Here is a 19,099-nt window from a genome sequence, read left to right on the forward strand (position 1 = left end):
TCTTATTACCTACATTGAGTAACTTTTATATCAGGACCAACAAATGATTGATTATTGTGGAGTAAAATCATTGTAAATAAGAAGGTGAACCAAACCACAAGACAAGATTCCAAGACGAGGAAGATATGTACGATAAGCCTAATTCTCATGTAGAACGAGTTAGACCTGAACATGGCATTGACTGCTTATATTACATTAACAGTATAACTAGAGGAGTCAATAAATCTATAGATATAGATTTAATAAAAAGGAAGCTCAGTATTTCGACTATTTCGTAACAACAATGAAGAGGGTAGTTGTGTCTACAAGAAGGAGTAGAATGAGAATTACTTGCTGGAGCAAGTGTTGTGTGAACAAGACCTTTCCTTGTGTATCGGCTTCATAAGGTATTTTGCTTATCTTTGTCACTTGGCCCTTTAATTTTTCACTTTTTATTTAATATCCACCAAGCACTCGTTACAATTCAATCAATTTTTCTCACCCATAATAATTACAAGTTGTTACGATCATGTAGAATGTTATTTAGTTTTCAACGGATATATTTGTTTTCGATAAATGTTTTTAGGAATTGTCAAGTTTCGTGTGTGATGAAAATCAATGATGGAAAATTCAAATTTTGATGTTTAGTTTAGTGGCTCCTTTTGGAGCTATTTATTCATAGACTTAAGCAGAAATGTCAAACTTTCCAGTCGACTAGACGAGAATCCCTAATTTTTCCATTCATTCTGGAACGTAACTTCTAAGTAAAGGCAACCCTAGGTGTATGATCCAACTTATGTCTTAGTTATTAATATAGTGAATCAGAAATCAAATAGGTTAGTCCAAAACTAGACAAGAATTTCGTATTTTTCAATTATTTTGTAATTGTCATTCGAAATTCAAGCGTGAATTCGATTGTTCAAATTGGCTAGCCACTTGACGGAAGTTCCTTATTTTTCCAATAATTTTGCAAACAAAACGTCAAATCGGTTGCTCTACCTGGGGTGTACATTTCACGTCTCGATTAGTTATTAAAACACTAAAGCAGAAATCTCATTCTTCTCCTTAAAACTATATGACAATTCCTTGTTTATACATTCATTAATCAGACTTAAATTCTCGCGCCTCCCTTGTATAAAATACATTTCCAACTTCTCAGTTCTAAAATATTACTCGCAATGAATGAATTTAAAAAAAAAAACATTTCTTTTTAACATGTACTAGATTTCAATTTTTTAATTCATAATTTTTACAAATGTTTGACAGTTTGTTAATACTTTGGATAACCCTACGTACTCTCCCTTACTCAGTCTGCTCAGTTAGTAAGGGTAGTGCGATCCGGGGAGAGCCGAGAATGAAGGAAGTATGTAGTAGTGCCTACAAGCAGGAGTAGAATGAGAATTACTTGCTGGAGCAAGTGTAAAGTGAACAAGACCTTTCTCTTTTCATCGTCTTCTTAAGGTAAATGGCTTATCTTTCGGCAGAAGCTAAAAACTGTAATCAATAAGAGACTGTTATAGCTGCTGCTTGGGAAGCAATTCGTACAGAAATCGTGGGGTACTACTTTTCCAATCGTCAGTGAATCCAGTCTCCCTAATCAAAAATCTTTAGAATAATAGTAAATCCTCTTCGGTTCGCATTGATCTTACCATTCATAATGACTCCATATCCCTTTTATCCATTATCTAGCGAAATCCTGTTTTCCCGATTTTATGGTTTCATATCATTTTATGATACTTAACATGTGTAATAATATTGAAGAATTACTTTATATTATATTTTAGAAAAATTAGTATATTTAAAGAAAATTTAATAAATACCTAAGTTTGGAACCCTCACACACGACTTAAACGAACTGAAGTTAACGTTATCGTTCGCTTAAATGACTACTAGACCAACGTTCAAGACTTTCACAACAATAATTACAATAATAACAAACGACTGATTTACAATTCTATACTAAAACCCGCCTGGACGTACGGTATTGAACTGTGGGGTTCAACGAAACGCTCCAATCTGCAACGAATTCAGTCTCTTCAGTCTAAAATTCTCCGCACTATCGTTAATGCTCCATTTTACGTTTCAAATCTAACCATCCACACAGACTTGGAAATTCCGTTTGTAGGTCAGGTTGCACGAACTCGTTATAAAAATTTTCATCAGAACTTGCACTCTCATTCCAATCCTCTTGTCCGCCATTATCATCTCATCACCATCCAGATCATCTTCCCAGACGATTGAAACGTCAGTGGCCTCGCGATTTCTTCTCTTCTCAAGAGAGTAGCTAATCCTGAATACGACTTAGAGAGTGTTATCACTGGGTAACTTCTCCCCTCAATTATTGAGTTTGTAGTGGTCAGTTATTGTCATTGTTACTTATCTAGGCGCTGGTGTAACATGACAAAAATATATAAAAAATACCTAAGTTGTGACGAGAGAAATTTGTGAATGCTCCCACCAGAATTCGTTGGTGTATATTTATTAGTGCATCCACTAAACTAAATTTATTTCTGGTTATTGTATTGTAATCTTTATTATTTCGCTGTAAATGCTGTTTTGTTTCAGTAATCCGTTTGTATTTATTCTAGTCTTCAATAAGAGCAATGCTTCAAGAGCTGAAAAAAAACAACAAAATTTAGTTTATGAATTCTTCTTTGCTTACTTTAATTACAGCTGGTTTTGATTGAATATTGGACACATTTAAAAAATAAATAAATGTAAAACGCTACCCTGAATAATCTAAAAGATAGGTTGAGACGCTTTGTTCTAGAAAGGATTGCGAAGTCTTCCTGTGGTAATGGTAAGACGACAAACTTAATAGTAAAACTTAAATTTTCAGTATCGAGCTGAGTGAAGTTTTTAGTAAGTAGTAAGTGATATTCTCATCCGATAAAAGTTTGACAGCCGTGCATTTAAGTAAGAAGTCATCTTTGAGCCAATCTATTATCACATTCAATGTATTTTCATATTAGCATAAAGTAATTGCAAATGATTGAAGTCTTACTGTTGATTGATGGATAGAATGGATGAGCATGGCTGAAGAACAACGTTATATTTGTTGACTACCTTTTACTCCACATCTTCAACTTCCAATTTATGTTATGGTTTTTACTTCCGCTTTTTCAGAAATGGTCAACCTTTCATTTACAATCTTACATTGGCATTAATGTTAACTATCAAATGTTTAAACAGATGTACTCCAGTAAAAATGAGGAGACTATTTCCACTTTTCCATTGGTTTTTACTTCTTGTTTTTCAAATTAGATCGACCTAACATGTACAATCTAGCATTGTTCTTAATATTAACTTTCAAAATCTGAAACAGCAAAACTCCAGACAAATTAGAATAGAAACAGTAAAATTCTAGAAAAATTAAGACAACATCTAATTTAGCTTGTGGTTATAACTTCCGCTTTTTCAGAAATGGTCAACTTTTTATTTACAATCTGACATTGGCTTAAATAAAATCTACGAAATTCAGAAACAGCACATTTCCGCTAAATTAGGTGGCTAATTCCACCTTTTCAAACAGATTTTAATTTTTGTTTTTTATGAAAGATCGATCCAAGGTGTAAAATCTAGCGTTGCCCTTATTATTAACAATCAAATGCAGAAAAAGAAAAAGATGTATTCTTGTAAAATTAGACTATTTCTACTTTTTCAATAGTTTTTACATCTTGTTCTTCAAAATAGATGGACCTATATGTACAATCTAGCAACGCCTTTAATGTGAACTATCAAATACAGAAACAGCAGAACTCCAGAGAAATTAAAAGAAGATTTTCTCGTTTTATAATGGTTTTTACTTCTTGTTGTTCCAAAATAGATCGACCTAAGATTTGCAGACTAGCATTTCCCCCAATATGAACTTTCAAATACTGAAACAGCAAAAATCTAGATAAATTTGGTCCAATTTCAATTTATCTCATAGTTTTTACTTCAGCATTTCAGAAATGGTCAACTTTTCATTTACAATCTAACATTGGCGTTAATATTAACTATCATCCTACTTTGCCGTATCATCATTAGAAAGGTAATATTGAGGTTACTTTAGAAACCAGTTGTGCGTCCAAAATTCGTATTTATGGATCCATTTCAAATGGAGCGCAGAAACGAACATTTTTGGTATATTTTACTTTTTTATTTCCACAAAGGGAAAAAAGCTGCTGAAGCTCACAAAGAGATATGCGAAGTTTATGGCATTGACTGCTTAACAGAGCGTACTTGTCCAAATTGTTTAAGAAAATTTCGTTCTGCAGATTATTCCCTCAAAGATGACCAACGCTCGGGTCAACCTGCTGAAGTTGATGATGACCAAATCAAGGTCTAGTTGAAGAGGATCGTCATTGCATAAGTAATTGCAGAAGATTGAAGTTTTACTGTTGATTGATGGATACAATGGATGAGCATGGCTGAGGAACACGTTAGATTTGTTGACAACCTTTTACTCCACATCTTCAACCTCTTATAAGAATCGTTAGTTTTTATTGATTTACTTGTGGAAATTTTAGTTACGTTGCTTGTAAATAGTGAAATATCAATACATCTTATGGAGATTTATTAAGAATTTTCCTTGCTTCTTGTACCAATATTATTTTATTAAACATAGCTTGTGAAGAGAGTGGAATTTATAAATATATTATTTTGGTATTTGCTCGATTTAAATCAGAGAATAAATCGGAAATTGAAGTTCTTATATTCAAATTAAACAAATTGGGCAACCTTATTAGAAATTCAATAAATTCTGTTCTTACTTTAAAATTAGGAATGGAAAAAAAATAGACAAGGTCATGCGACTGCTATCTAGCGGCAGTAGCTTGAACTTAAAATATGTAATAACGAAGTAGTTTCAGTGATTACCGCTAGGTAGCATGAACATGTACTTTGACACTATTAAATAACCTAACAACTGTCTGGCAAGGCATGGGGTAAAAAGGTTACACGGTTTTGTCCAAATATTCTCTTATCATGTAGCAACAGTTTAATAATTGTGCATTATTTATTAAATGTTCTTCAGCCGAGTTGATTAACATTTTATATCGTCAGTATTTACATTTGTCTCAATTAGAGAGGAGAGTAATCTCCATGAAATTTAAATTAATGTAAAGTTTAATAACGTCCTAGAATTATGGATCTTGGATTTTGCAAGGTTCCCACTATTACAATAGTTTTAAATTCGAACTTACTGAAAATAGATTTTTTTTCTAAATATTTGTAAATCACAATAAAAACAATTGTATAAGTAATAGTTTATATAATTTTTATTTTTGTTCTCAGCGTTCTTTCAACTTTCTAATGGTAATTCTGAACTAGTTCAATTCAAACAAATGGCTGGGTTGATGATATTGATGACATTTTATCCATTGTAATACATTTTAACCCCTACAGAAACAGTAAGTACATGTTTTCACCTTTACAGCATGTTGTTTCTCAGTTAAGATATTTTTTCATATTATCAAAAGATAAATAATAAAGTATACAGTAATAGATTAGATACCTAGTAAGTGCAATGATTTGTCTAAATTCAAACTATCCAGAAGGTACATGAACTTAGATTTACGTGTTTTTTTTTTAAGTGCATGTGCTTACACTATTAATGATTCTCTATCATGTTAGGGCTTTTTATTGATCAAATTGGTTTACCGAAGTGAATTATTAAGTCATAAACATTAGTGTTGTACAGACTGCACATTCGAAATATTTCATTACATACATAATTTGATTGGTCTTTTTACTTCTTCAAAACTGAACTTTTTGCAACAATTAGGTCAACTATCTCAAATAGGCAGATGGAGGGTGTTGTCTTCCGCTATTATAATAATAAATCTTTATTTATAATTACATAAATTTGACAAAAATTACTTCTTGGTATAATTAAGTCACTTGTTGATTGTACAACCGTTACAGAGTGGTAAATGAACTCATATATTCAAAGTAAATAAAAATAAAAACCAAAAAATCTAATAAGTAAATTGTAAATAAAAACAAAAATAAACCAACTTATGGTGTAAATAAACTAAATTTATACACACTTGCAAAAAGATAAAATCAAAATTTCTTCTCCTTAGTTTTATTCAATAGGTATCTCAAAACTAAGTGTGACATCTATATAATAATCATATTTCTGCGTAAAAATGCAGATTTACAATAATTAACAAGTGCCATCCAATCTTTTCCATTCAGTAACCAATCATCTAAGTGGAGAGTTAAGTTCTTTTAAAAAAGCATTTATATCATAAATGAGTATACGGTGGACATTCACCCAAAAAGTAATGCTAATTTTCCACAACCTCCAAATTACACATTGGACACACATCTGATTAATCTTTAAATGGACAGTTGCTTAATTTTAATGTAGCACTTCTTACTATAATAATCCATCTTAGATGGTCTAAGGAATATTGCTGGTCAGGTAATGATCATCATTGAAATTGAATTCAAGCTCACTATAATGACTATAGTCACTATTAATTGCATCGTCAAAGAACTTGTTTTTGAGACATGTCTCTAAACATATTCAAATATTCAGGAATATACTCTCCACTCAGAAACATTACTACTCGACAGAACAGTTTCCATATTTATACTGTTCATTACTTTTTTAATATGGTTAAATCAGCTATTATAGCCCATTTCATGTGATCAAGACCTTCCCTCTTTTTATCGGCCTGATAATGTATTATGCTTATCTTTGTCACATGTCCCTTTAATTTTTCACTTTTACTTTAATGTCCACCAAGCACTCATTACAATTAAATTAATTTTTCTTACCTATATTAATAAGAAAGTGTAAATTTACCAAGTAAATTTAGTTATTCAGTTTTCAAGGGACATATTTGTTTTCGATAAATATTTTTACGAATCGGCAAATGAGGTGTGCGAAGAAAATTCAATAACGTACTTTCATTAAATCATTAAGATCTAGAGCTTGTATTGAAATGTTTTTCTGAGGCCTTCTGTTCGCTTCCTTAAGCTGAACCTTTGTGATTGCAAGTCACCTTTGAGCCAATCTATTATCACCTTCAATGTATTTTCATATTTGCATAAAGTAATTGCAGAAGTTTGAAGTCTTACTGTTGATTAATGGATACAGTGATAGATTAGCATGGCTGAGGAACATGTTAGATTTGTAGACAACTTTCTACTCCACATCTTCAACTTCAACTTCTTATAAAAATCGTTAGTTTTTATTGATTTACTTATGGAAAGTTTACTTATGTTACTTGTAAATAGTGAAATCTCAATTCATCTTATGGAGAATTTTATTAAGTATTTTCTTTCCTTGTTATACCAATATTATTGTCCCATAATTATTAAAATAGTTACATAAGATTGGTTGGTTCTATTATATATAGCTTGTGAAGAGAGTGGAATTTATAAATATATTATTTTAGTATTTGCTTTATTTAAATCAAAGAATAAATGACAAATTGAAGTCCAAAAAAATAGACGTATTAAGGACATACCAATGCTATCTAGCGGCAATAGCATGAACTAGAAAGATGTAATTACATTGGAACTAGTTCCAGTGATTACCGCTAGGTAGCATGAACATGTACTTTGACTCTATTAGAAGAAACATTAAATAACCTCCTAACAAAACGACTAGGGTAAAACGGTCATAAGGTATTGTCCAAATATTCTCTTTATCATATTGCATCACTAATAATTTGATTTATTTATTAAATGTTCAGTATTTTAAAAAAGTTTTTTCTCTACAAAAAATTCCATGTTTATAATTCACTGTTTATAATTTAATGTTCTTTTTATTAATTATTGATAGTTTTAAGTTGATGCTGCTGTAAGCAGCAGTGAGAACTTTATGTACCTTAGAAAACTGATTGTATTATCTATTAGCATTAAGCAAAAACTTCCTAGGAAATTAAAAAACTTGTTTTTGCATCCTTACTGCGTTAAGGACTTCTTGCAGGTAAGCAAGATTTTTTGTGTTTACGTATATTTTTAATTACGAGTTGATGTGTTTAGAAGTGTTTATGAAATTGGCATGTTTCCAAGACAGTTGATATTAAATGCATTTTAAGTGTGCGCATGTAATTTTAAAAAATTGATTTTAGTCTTCATTATTTTGTTTCATAAAAATGTTTCAACGGTCATAAGTAGGTAGATTTAATTCGTAACATGTCAATAATTTTTGGTCGTCTTTATTGCTGTAAAAGTAAATTGCTAATTACGATTATGTATTTGGGAATTATGAACTTCCACGTAAATATTCACATTTCTCTTATTTAAAGGAGAGAGTAATCTCCATGAAATTTAAATTAATAATGTAAAGTTTAATAAAGTCCTAGAATTATGGACCTTGGATTTTGCAAGGTTCGCACTATTAGTTTTAAATTCGAACTTATTGAAAATATATTTTTTTCTAAATATTTTTAAATTACAATGAAAACAATTGTGTAAGTAATGGTTTATATAATTTTTATTTTTGTTCTCAGCGTTTTTTCAACATTCTAATGGTAATTCTGAACTAGTTCAATTCAAACGAATGGCTGGGTTGATGATATTGATGACATTTTATCCACTGTAACACATTTTAACCCCTGCAGCAACAGTAAGTACATGTTTTCACCTTACACCATGTTGTTTCTCAGTTTTTTTTTTAATGATTTAAAACTTCTGCTTCATACTTCTACTTAAATATGCAGATTTACAAGTGCAATAATTAACAAGTGCCATCCAATCTTTTCCATTTAGCAAACCAATCATCTCTAGTGGAGAGATAAGTTCTTTTAAAGCTTTTATATCTTAAATGAGTATACGGTGGACATTCAATCAAAAAGTTATGCAAATCTTCCACAACCTCCAAATTACACATTGGACACACATCTAACTCATCTTTAAATGGACAGTTGCCTAATTTTAATGTAGCACTTCTTACTTTAATTTAATAATCCATCTTAGATGGTGTAAGGACATATTACTGGTCAGGTATGATCATCATCCGAGTTGAATTCAAGCACACTATAATGACTATAATCACTATTAATTGCATCGTCAACGAACTTGTTTTTGAAACGTGTCTCTAAACATATTCAAATATTCAGGAATATACTGCCCCACTCAGAAACATTACTACTTGACAGAACAATTTCCATATTTATACGGTTTATATGGTTAAATCCGCTATTATAGCCCATTTCATTATTTTGAAGGATCCTTCTATACTTCCAGCAAGTACGACCTTATTTATGAGGTAATTTGCATCCATTCTATTTTGATAATAAACTAAACTAGATTCTCGTAACTGTGGAACTGTTCTTCAAGTATTCCTATCTATTATTTACTACGTTTAGAGTAATACTACTTAAACTAAAACTTTTTTCATGTATACATTTTTATCTTCGTAGCTAAAAAATTTTTCAATTTTTTGAAAGAAGGTTTTAATTTCATTGAAATTCTGTTATATTTTCCAATCACTGAACTATTTTGTATTCTGTATAAAAAAAAATAGTATATTAGTAGCATGTTTGTTGTTGTATTGTTCAATCAGAGTAATCTTATTGATAAATAATAAGTACGGTTTTTGAAAATATATTTCATTTTCTTTGAAAGAAAGGGTTAGGTTCTTTAAAAAATGTTTTATACTTTCATTTATTCACATTTATTTAATTTTTATGAATAAATAATCAGTTATTATAGATTTCTTTTTATAGGTTCTTAATTCAAGCTAAATTCAGTAAAAACTAATTATTTTAAGTACATTAATATTGTTGATTGTACATAATGTTGATTTTCAGATTGAATACCTCTGATACTGGAGTACTGGCAGCAAAACTGTTCATTAATAGAAGCCCAAGTGAAATAGATGTAAATCATCTATCCTAGGAAATTTTTCTGAAGAATCAATTAATAAAACAAGTATTTATGTAGTTACTATATGTAATATGCACGTTAATTTCACAATGTAATGTTAGAATTTTTACTTCTAATTGCATGTTCTTTGTTTTTAATATACTGTTTAATTTGTTTGCTGTATACAAAAAAAATTAAAAAAGAATCTTATTTATTCTCCTTTTCATCTAAAAAAAACTTCCACTGCGAACAGACAACAGGATGAAAGAAATAATTTCCCAAAATAAAAATAAACTGTTAAATATGTTTTGTTAACATGTTGATACAGATTTATTGTTAAAAAGAGTTTAATTTAAAAAAATAATATAAAAAGGAAAACCTGAAAAAAGGTTAGAAATAGCTGCGAGAGTGGAAGGAATTAAAGAGGCTTTAAAAAAGGTTAAAAACCATTGGAAATAGTCTGTTAATTTCAGTGTAATGCTGTTGTTTCTGCATTTGATAATTAATATTAAAGGCAATCCTAGATAGTAAATGTTGAGTCGATCTGTTTAGAAAATCAAGAAGTAAAAACCATTAGAAAAAGTAAAGTATTTATAAAAGAAATATTAGTTTTAATAATTGCCAGAAGGTAGCAGCACTTACTGGAACTGTCAAATATATAAACACATTTTAGTTTACAGATTTGCCACCAGGTCGCACTACAACTATATACAACTGTCAAGATTTCTCTTCAGTACGACTTGAGCTTAGCAGGGGAGTAGGTCGCTCTGTCGCTCGTCTCCTTAAACATATCTACTCTAGTCTCACTTCATCGAATACAAAAAAGATATGAATGATAACATGTCTGTCTAGTCAAAAATCACTATCATAAACATACATGGAAGTTCTTGTAAAAAAAAATATTTCTAATATCAAATATGAAAGAGGTATCATACCATATGTCTGTCTAGTCAAAAATAAAAATTATTTTAAAATGTAATTCCCCGCCCACCCGCCCTGCAAATAACACATATATATAGTATGGCAGTACTATTGCACATTCGACAAGCAAGAAACATTTTATGTATTGTTCTCAGCATAAAACAATTTATTTTAGCTTACTTCCGGTATCAATAATTAACAAATAATTAATGCCATCTAACTATAATGTTGCCTAATTTAAAAAAGCTCAAGGTACATAATAATTAATAAAAACAATGGAGTTAATAACGAATGAACTGCAGTTTGTACTGTCACTGCTACGTAGCAGAACAATCACTATTTAAACGATTAAAGATTCTCTTTCAAGACTGGTGGCCTTTTTTAACAATTTTTTTTGTTTTGTTTTTTCGTATTTTTTTAATTTCTTATTATTTAAGAGATTAAAAGTGGGGGGGACAATATTATTCATACACTATTTTTTTATTATTAAAAAATTATTTATAAACTTCTTTACAAAAAGTTTAATAAATTTTTTACAGTGTTTAGCAAAACTTCAATCGACTGGTGACTCACAAGACTTATACAGGACCTTCTTAAACACAAATTTAACCATATTAGTGACTCACAAGACTTATATAGCCTTCACATTCTTATTTTTACATTCGGATTTACTTACTTATTTATTAATTTAAATGATTACGGTCGAACTAATTTTTCTGCTAACAACTATTACATAACTTGACTGACTCACAAAATACCATCTCCCTAATTTGGGTTCAGGTCAAAGTGTTTATCAATAACATCAAGTTGAACGATTAACTGAACATATCGTGCATAAAGTAGAAAACGCTAAGTAAAACAGCAGCTATGTATATTTCTTGATTTAGCTGATATATCTGACAAGTTGGAATACTTTACAAAATTAGGTAGACATCGCTCTTAATTACATTATTCAAATCATACTATTTTTTTTTGAAGACCTAACTTTTTTTAGGTAAGATTAATAAAAATTTTAATTTAGAATTACATTTTTTTTTTTAAAAATAAATGAAAAAAAACAACTGGAATCAGCTGTTCAGATAACCTTCACTTACCAGCTGATCAGCCTGGTCACTTACCGTCGGCCATCTTTAACTCGTTCGTGGTGTCTCTTTATTAACGCGATTTTTTAAGTGAATATTAGTGCGTGGCAAAGTGAAGTTCGATTTTATAAATTGAATTTAAGTTATACTTAGTGCGTGATATATAGTTTTAGTGTAAATAGAATTGTGAATTATTTTAAAAAGTGTCAAGTGCTGATGGTTGGTGATCTATTGAGATACTGATGAACTTGGATATTCGTTAAGCAAGGTAAGACTTTATTATCAATTATTTAATTATATTTTATTATTCTTGCATGAAAACAGCATGTTATCATTTACTTGTTACTTACAAATTAATATTATTGCTTCGTCTTAACTACGTTCGGTGCTGGCTAATTCTTTAATTTTGAACACTACAAAAAGTATTTAATTTGATCTCTAAACCTTTTCGAGAATTCTTTGATCTTTTCTTTTTAATCGAATATGAGTTCAAAATTAGTACTCTTGGTTTACACTGGGTCAAAAAATGTCTGTGATCTTAGTAGAAACTTCTTTTTTTTCTCAAATGAGATAATACTATTCGGTAGAGAGAAATCCGTTTATTTCAGATAAAATCTATTATATTTTTTTTTTAGCAGGAATATCTTAATGAAACGTTAAACAAAACAACACCACACACGAATGCAAAAAAAGTTGTGAACACTATGAACATAATAAATTATTCTTACACATTGTACATGTATTATAAATTTTAAAAACTTTTTTGTTTCTAATCACTTCCAAGAAGCGAGCTTTCATCGATCCTACTAATTTTGTAGCCCTCAAATTTTATGCCATTCTTCTAAAATAGCGTTTTTGAACTTGATCACGGTTTCTTAGTTCTTTTTTATTTATTTCGCAAATGATTTCTTCCGACAAATGTTCGATTGGGTTAAGGTCTGGTGATTGTCGAAGGGTGTTTGTGCGCCCGGTTGTATTATATAAAAGCCATTCCCAAGTTTTTAGTGCGTTATGTTTCGGGTCGTTTTCTTGTTGGAAGACAAACGTTCCATCCATCCCCAATTTTTTTGAGCTTTCATTTAAATTGTATCTTAATATTTTCTTGAGCACTTGTCTTGGGTTCTTCTCGAACAATATTCTCGTTTATGAATGGAATTAAGTTTTGGTGGCTGTCCACTGCGTGGCCTACTAGTCACACTTCCGTATTTTTCGTACTTATTAATTATATTATGCTCCGTTGAGGGTTTTTTTTTAACTATCTTCCCTATTTCACGAATTCTTTTTCTTTTATTTCGCAACTACACAATAAATTCATGAATCGGTCTAGGAACTTCCATACTAGTGGTTAAATAATATTAATTAGATTATTTGTTCACTAATCTGACTGATATGATTTCTACAAGTCAATAGGGTTCTTTTTTAACTGGTTTTCTGTTTGTTATCTATGTAAAAATTTCGATTTGTGCACATTTATACGTTTGTTCACATACTTTTTTTGCATTCGTGTGTGGTATTGTTTTGTTTACGTTTCATTATGATATTCCTGTTAAAAAATGATAAAAAAAAGATTTTATATAAAATAAATAACCGTGGTTTCTCTCTTCCGATTAATATAATTTCATTGGAGGGAAAAAAAAACGAAGTTTTTAATAAAAGATAATAATAAAAGTAATAAAATTTAGGTAAGGTTCACAGACATTTTTAGCTCAGTGTACTTATGTTGTTTTTTGGAATTGATTTCTAAAGATTCCTTTTCTCAACTCTGCTTGATTTGAATTAGTTCCATTTATAGGACTCTAAGTAGAATAATTTAAATCCAAACTCAGAAACTCCACATCATAACTCACCCCTTATTAATTAGATCCTTGGGGTAGATTCAGAAATAAATAACTGATACCTACTTCAACTTTCGTTAAGAACAAACGAAGGTCTTCCTTCCCCTTTCGGTGAATTTCAGACGGTTTTTCTGTTCGGTAAAAATATTACTAGCACTAAAGCTCGAGTTGACGCGAAAAAAAAAATTAGAATGTAATGAGTACCTGAAATATAAATAAATAATAACATGCATAACGTGCAAATATTACTTCATTTTAAAAAAAATGCCAGCTAATGCTTAAAACATCAAGTTTGCCAAGAAAAATGTATTTGTGAAAGGATGGGAGCAATTTTTAGAAGTGCTCAAGATTTCAGTGAACTCAATATTTTTTTTTTTGGCTAGCTAATGGTGTAAAAGAAAATAAAAATGAAAATTGAAAATTACGGTAGGTAGAATAGGAAAACATTTATCAGTTATCATTTGTTTTTCCAAATGAAGTAACTTAATCAGTAGGTGTATAGGGAATCAAACACTAAGAACAAAATATAAGTTTATTATAGCTTTTATTATAATTTATTATTGTAACTACAATAAATTACAATTAGTTTTAAATTAATATTTTTCGTATAGTTAAAAAAATGGAAACTAATTTATGTTGTTTGATTATTCATAATGTTCCTGAAGACCAGACACCGAACATGGATCAGGGTCAGAAGCTGATGTAGAACTGGATCCAACTACTGCCTTGAAACAGAAGAGCACAATTGGCCTATTATGCACTGTTACAGGTATGCTAAAGTATCTAAAGTATTGTAATATAATTGGTTAATCTTTTAACCAGTTAAACTAGCTAACTGTTACACAGGTTATACTTGTTATACTGTACTGGTATACTGATTAAAAAATCTAATTGTTTACACTGGCTAACTGCTTTTAGTTAAATCAGTTGCACCAGTGTAACCAGTTAAAACAGTTATGCTCGGTTAACTGGGTAAACTAACTACTTAATCGGTTTTATCGGTTGGCACTGATTAATTGGTTAAACTGGTTTTACTGGTTGACTGGTTAATCACTTAAACTTGTACTAGTGAATCGGTTAAACTAGTTTAATTGGTTACCATTGTCACTTCACTTCGCTTCGCCTAGCAACTTATTTTCTTCTCCTACTAGCTTATTTTCTTCATTTATCCACTGATTCTTTTACCTATCCACTTATATCTCATATAGGTTGGGGAAGGTAGATCAATAAGTGAATAGATGAATTCAATAAGTTGAGAGGTGAAGAAAATAACTTATGGGTGAAGAGAAATAATTGGATAATTGGCAAAGGTAACCAGTTGAAATATATTAACCAGTTTAATGGAATAACTAGTTAAACTAGTTAGCCTGTTAAAAAGTTAAACCGATTAAGTACTTAAGCAGTTAATGTGCAAATATTACTTCATTAAAAAAAATAATGCCAGCTCATACTTAGAACATCAAGTTTGCCAAGAAAAATCAGTGTTATGTATTGGGTAGGAGCAATTTATTGAAGTGCTCAAGAATTCAGTTTACTCAATATTTTTTTTTGGCTAGCTAATGGAGCATTAAAAAAAAAGGTAATTGGAAATAGCAGTCCGTATAGTAGGAACACAATTTTTTTTTTTCAAATGAAGTAACTTAATCAGTAGGTGTATAGGGAATCAAACAGTAAGAACAAAATATTAGTTTATTATAGCTTTTATTGTAACTTTTTTAACTACAATAATTATAATTAATTATAATACGTTCTACAGTTTAGGAAGTTAACAAAATTTAAGAATAATCATTAGTTATTTGAATTTCATAAGTAAATATATTATTTCAGGCTGCTGGTTTTAGAGGTGCTCGTGTTGATAGCAACTATCTGTTTCATTGCAACACTTTGCTCAGAATTGATTTCTGGATGGGAATTGACTCCACTTCTGTTGCTGGCAATACCTGTAAAGATAATTGGACAAAGGTTAGTGAAATTCTGTTTTTAAAATCAGTTTTTTTTTTAAAATTTTCTTAAACGTTTGTAATCCCTTTTTCAAATTTGCGCAATGAGATAAAATTCATGCATGATCTGGTCTCTTTACATTTATTTTCTTTATTTTTCCATTTTATTTATATTTTCCATATATCTTAGTAAGAACAGATCAATTGAAAATGCATCACTTATTAGGAAATGCTTCATTTTCCAAAAAATAAAATAAAAAACGAAAAAAAGAAGAAACAGAGTCTGACAAAAGAAATAGAAATTATTACAAACATTAGATAAAGTAAAAAGCAGTACATTTTATTATACATATTGTTCAATTTATTCAAATATTCATACAACAGTGCAAAAAAAATTTTGCTTTAGGTAGCAAGAGGAATAGTGTTAATTTGAGAACTGTACAGGGAGTAAAAAGGAGGGATTCCTCTCAGGACGTTGCAGTAAATATTTACTTCCACCTTTCACGTAAGTTCTTTAAAATTATTTTGCATGTTGCATGTAATCAGCTAAACTGGCTACGTGGCTAACTGGTTAAGCTGATTAATTAGGTAACCGGTTAAACTGGCTGACTGGTTAAACTGGTTAATTGGATGAACTGGGTAACTGGTTGAGCTGATTAACTAGGTAACCGGTTAAACTGGCAGACTGGTTAAACTGGTTAATTGGTTGAACTGGGTAACTGGTTGAGCTGATTAACTAGGTAACCGGTTAAACTGGCAAACTGGGTAACTGGTTGAGCTGATTAACTAGGTAACCGGTTAAACTGGCAGACTGGTTAAACTGGTTAATTGGTTGAACTGGGTAACTGGTTGAGCTGATTAACTAGGTAACCGGTTAAACTGGCAGACTGGTTAAACTGGGTAACTGGTTGAGCTGATTAACTAGGTAACCGGTTAAACTGGCAGACTGGTTTAAGTGGTTAACTAGTTGATCGGTTGAACTGGGTAACTGGTTGAGCTGATTAACTAGGTAACCGGTTAAACTGGCAGACTGGTTAAACTGGGTAACTGGTTGAGCTGATTAACTAGGTAACCGGTTAAAATGGCTGACTAGTTTAACTGGTTAACTAGTTAATCGGCTGAACTGCGTAACCGGTTTAGCTGATTAATAGTAAGTCGGTGTGGTTAAGTTAGGTTAGGTTAACCTAGCCTAAGTTAACCTAAGTAAAAGGGGGGGTAGGTTAGGTTACCTTAGATGAACTTAACATAACCTAACCTACCCTAGCTTAATTAATCTAGACTTAACTTAACCTAACCTACCCTAGCCTAATTAATCTAGCCTAACTTAAACCTAACCTACCCTAGCCTAACTTAATCTAATCTAACCTAACCTATCCAGTTATAAACTGGTTAACAAAGCAGCCGGCCAGTTTTGCCGATTAACTAATGGACCAGTTAAACTAGCCATCCAGTAAAACAAATTACCTAGTTAACCAATTTAACTAATGGAACCAGTTGGCCAGGTTAACCGATAAACTAGTTAACCTGTTTAACCGATTAACTAGTTAACCAGTATATTCTATCAACTAGTTAACTGGTTTAATCGGCTAATAGGTTTAACTAGTCGACCTGATTTACTAGTTAATTGATTAAACTAGTTGAACTAGTTTACTGGTTTAACTAGTTAATCGGTTAAATAGGCTAACTGGTTAAGGATATAACTGGGTAGGAAGTTAATCGGTTAAACTTGTTAACTGTTCAGCGGTCAAACTAGCCAATTGGTTAACTGGCTAAACTTGGTAAACTAATTCAAATGGTTACCTTTGTCATTTCGTTTTACCTTACAACTTATTTTCTTCATTTGTCCAGTTATTCTCTTACCAATCCACTTACCTCTCTAACATAGAAGGATAAGCGGAGGATCAAGAAGTGGACAGTTAGAAGAATCAATTGATAGGTGAAAAAAATTAATTGATAAATATCAAAGGTAACCAGTGGAACTAGTTTAACCAGTTTAGCCAGTTAACCAGTTGCTAGTATGACCGATAACAGTTCACAAGTTTAACCGATTAATTAGTTATACCTTAACCAGTTAGCCAGTTTAACCGATAAACTTGTTCAAGCAGTTAGCTAGTTAAACTAGTTTAACCGGTTACTAGTTAACCAGGTTGACTGTTAACCCATTAGCCAATTAAACCTGATAACTGCGCTAAATAAGTTATACTGTTTAAATAGTTAATTGGGTAAACTGTATCAGTTTATCGGTTAACCTTGCTAACAGGTTCTGTTAATTACATTGGTTAGCTAGGTAATCTCTTTTACTGGTAACAGACTAGTTTATCTAGTCAACTAGTTAATCGGCTAGTTACTTTGTTAACCAGTTTAACTGTTTAAGTACTTAATCGGTTGAACGGTTTAACATGCTAACTACTTTAGTTATTCTGTTAAACTGGTTAATCTGGTCCAACTGGCTACCTTTGCCATTAATCCAATTATTTCTCTTCACCCATCATTTATTTTCTTCATCTATCAACTTATTGTATTTATCTATCCACTTATCGATCTACCTTCCTGCCTATATAAGTAATATAAGTGGATAGGCAAAACAATAAGTGGATAAATGAAGAAAATAAGTTATAAGGAGAAGAAAATAAGTTGATAGGCGAAGCGAAGTGACAATGGTAACCAATTAAACTAGATTAACCAGTTCAACCGATTAACTAGTAACAAGTTTAAGTGATTAACCCGTCAACCAGTAAAACCAGTTTAACCGATTAAGTAGTTAGTTTAACCAGTTAACCGAGCATAACTGTTTTAACTGGTTACACTGGTGTAACTGTTTTAACTAGTTAACTAGTAAAAGCAGTTAGCCAGTGTAACCGATTAGATTCTTTAATCAGTGCACCAGTACAGTGTAACAAGTACAACCAGTTTAACTTGGGCAACAGTTAGCTAGATTAACTGGTTAAAAGATAAACCAATTATATTACTTTAGGTACTTTATCATACCTGTAACAGTGCATAATAGGCCAATTGTGCTCTTCTGTTTCAAGGCAAGTTGGATCCAGTTCTACATCAGTTTCGGACCCTGATCCATGTTCGGTTTATTGTCTTCAGGAACATTATGAATAATCATACAACAATAAATTAGTTTCCATTTTTTTACCCATACGAAAAATGATAATTTAAAACTAATTGTAATTTATTGTAGTTAAAAAAGTTATAATAAAAGCTATAATGACCTAATACTTCGTTCTTACTGTTTATTTCCCTACACCTACTAATTAAGTTACTTTATTTAAAAAAATAAATGAATTTTTTCCTACTATACGGGCTGCAATTTTCAATTTCCATTTTTTTTTTTAAATTACCATTAGCTAGCCAAAAAAAAAATTGAATAAAGTGAAATCTTGAGCACTTCAATAAATTGCTCCCATCCTTTCCCAATACATTTTTCTTGGCAATCTTGATGTTTTAAGTATGAGCTGGCTTTTTTCTTTTTTTTTTGTTAAATGAAGTAATATTTGCACGTTATGTATGTTATTATTTA

The 19,099-nt window shown here is 30.7% G+C and overlaps 1 protein-coding gene across 16 annotated transcripts in view; it reads left to right on the forward strand.

The window, feature by feature from the left end:
* Nucleotides 1-18,797, forward strand: part of LOC141457195 (uncharacterized) — a 31,339-nt gene extending 12,542 nt beyond the window's left edge. For 6 of the 16 annotated variants that reach the window (XR_012460253.1, XR_012460255.1, XR_012460256.1 and 3 more), the window contains 9 exons: nt 35-386; nt 1,246-1,440; nt 4,239-4,455; nt 5,257-8,551; nt 9,738-12,063; nt 14,296-14,399; nt 15,458-15,592; nt 15,977-16,075; nt 18,603-18,797. The gene's annotated coding sequence lies outside the window, so the exon portion shown is untranslated. Of the gene's footprint in view, nt 1-34; nt 387-1,245; nt 1,441-2,544; nt 2,780-4,238; nt 4,456-5,256; nt 8,552-9,737; nt 12,064-14,295; nt 14,400-15,457; nt 15,593-15,976; nt 16,076-18,602 lie in introns of all 16 variants that reach the window. The other 10 variants (XR_012460247.1, XR_012460248.1, XR_012460249.1 and 7 more) reach the window with 10 other exon arrangements.
* The last annotated feature ends 302 nt before the right edge of the window (nt 18,798-19,099 follow it).

The sequence above is a fragment of the Rhodnius prolixus genome, unplaced genomic scaffold (genome assembly GCF_049639745.1).
Source record: "Rhodnius prolixus isolate KJV_2025 unplaced genomic scaffold, Rpr scaffold_10, whole genome shotgun sequence".
NCBI lineage: Eukaryota > Metazoa > Arthropoda > Insecta > Hemiptera > Reduviidae > Rhodnius > Rhodnius prolixus.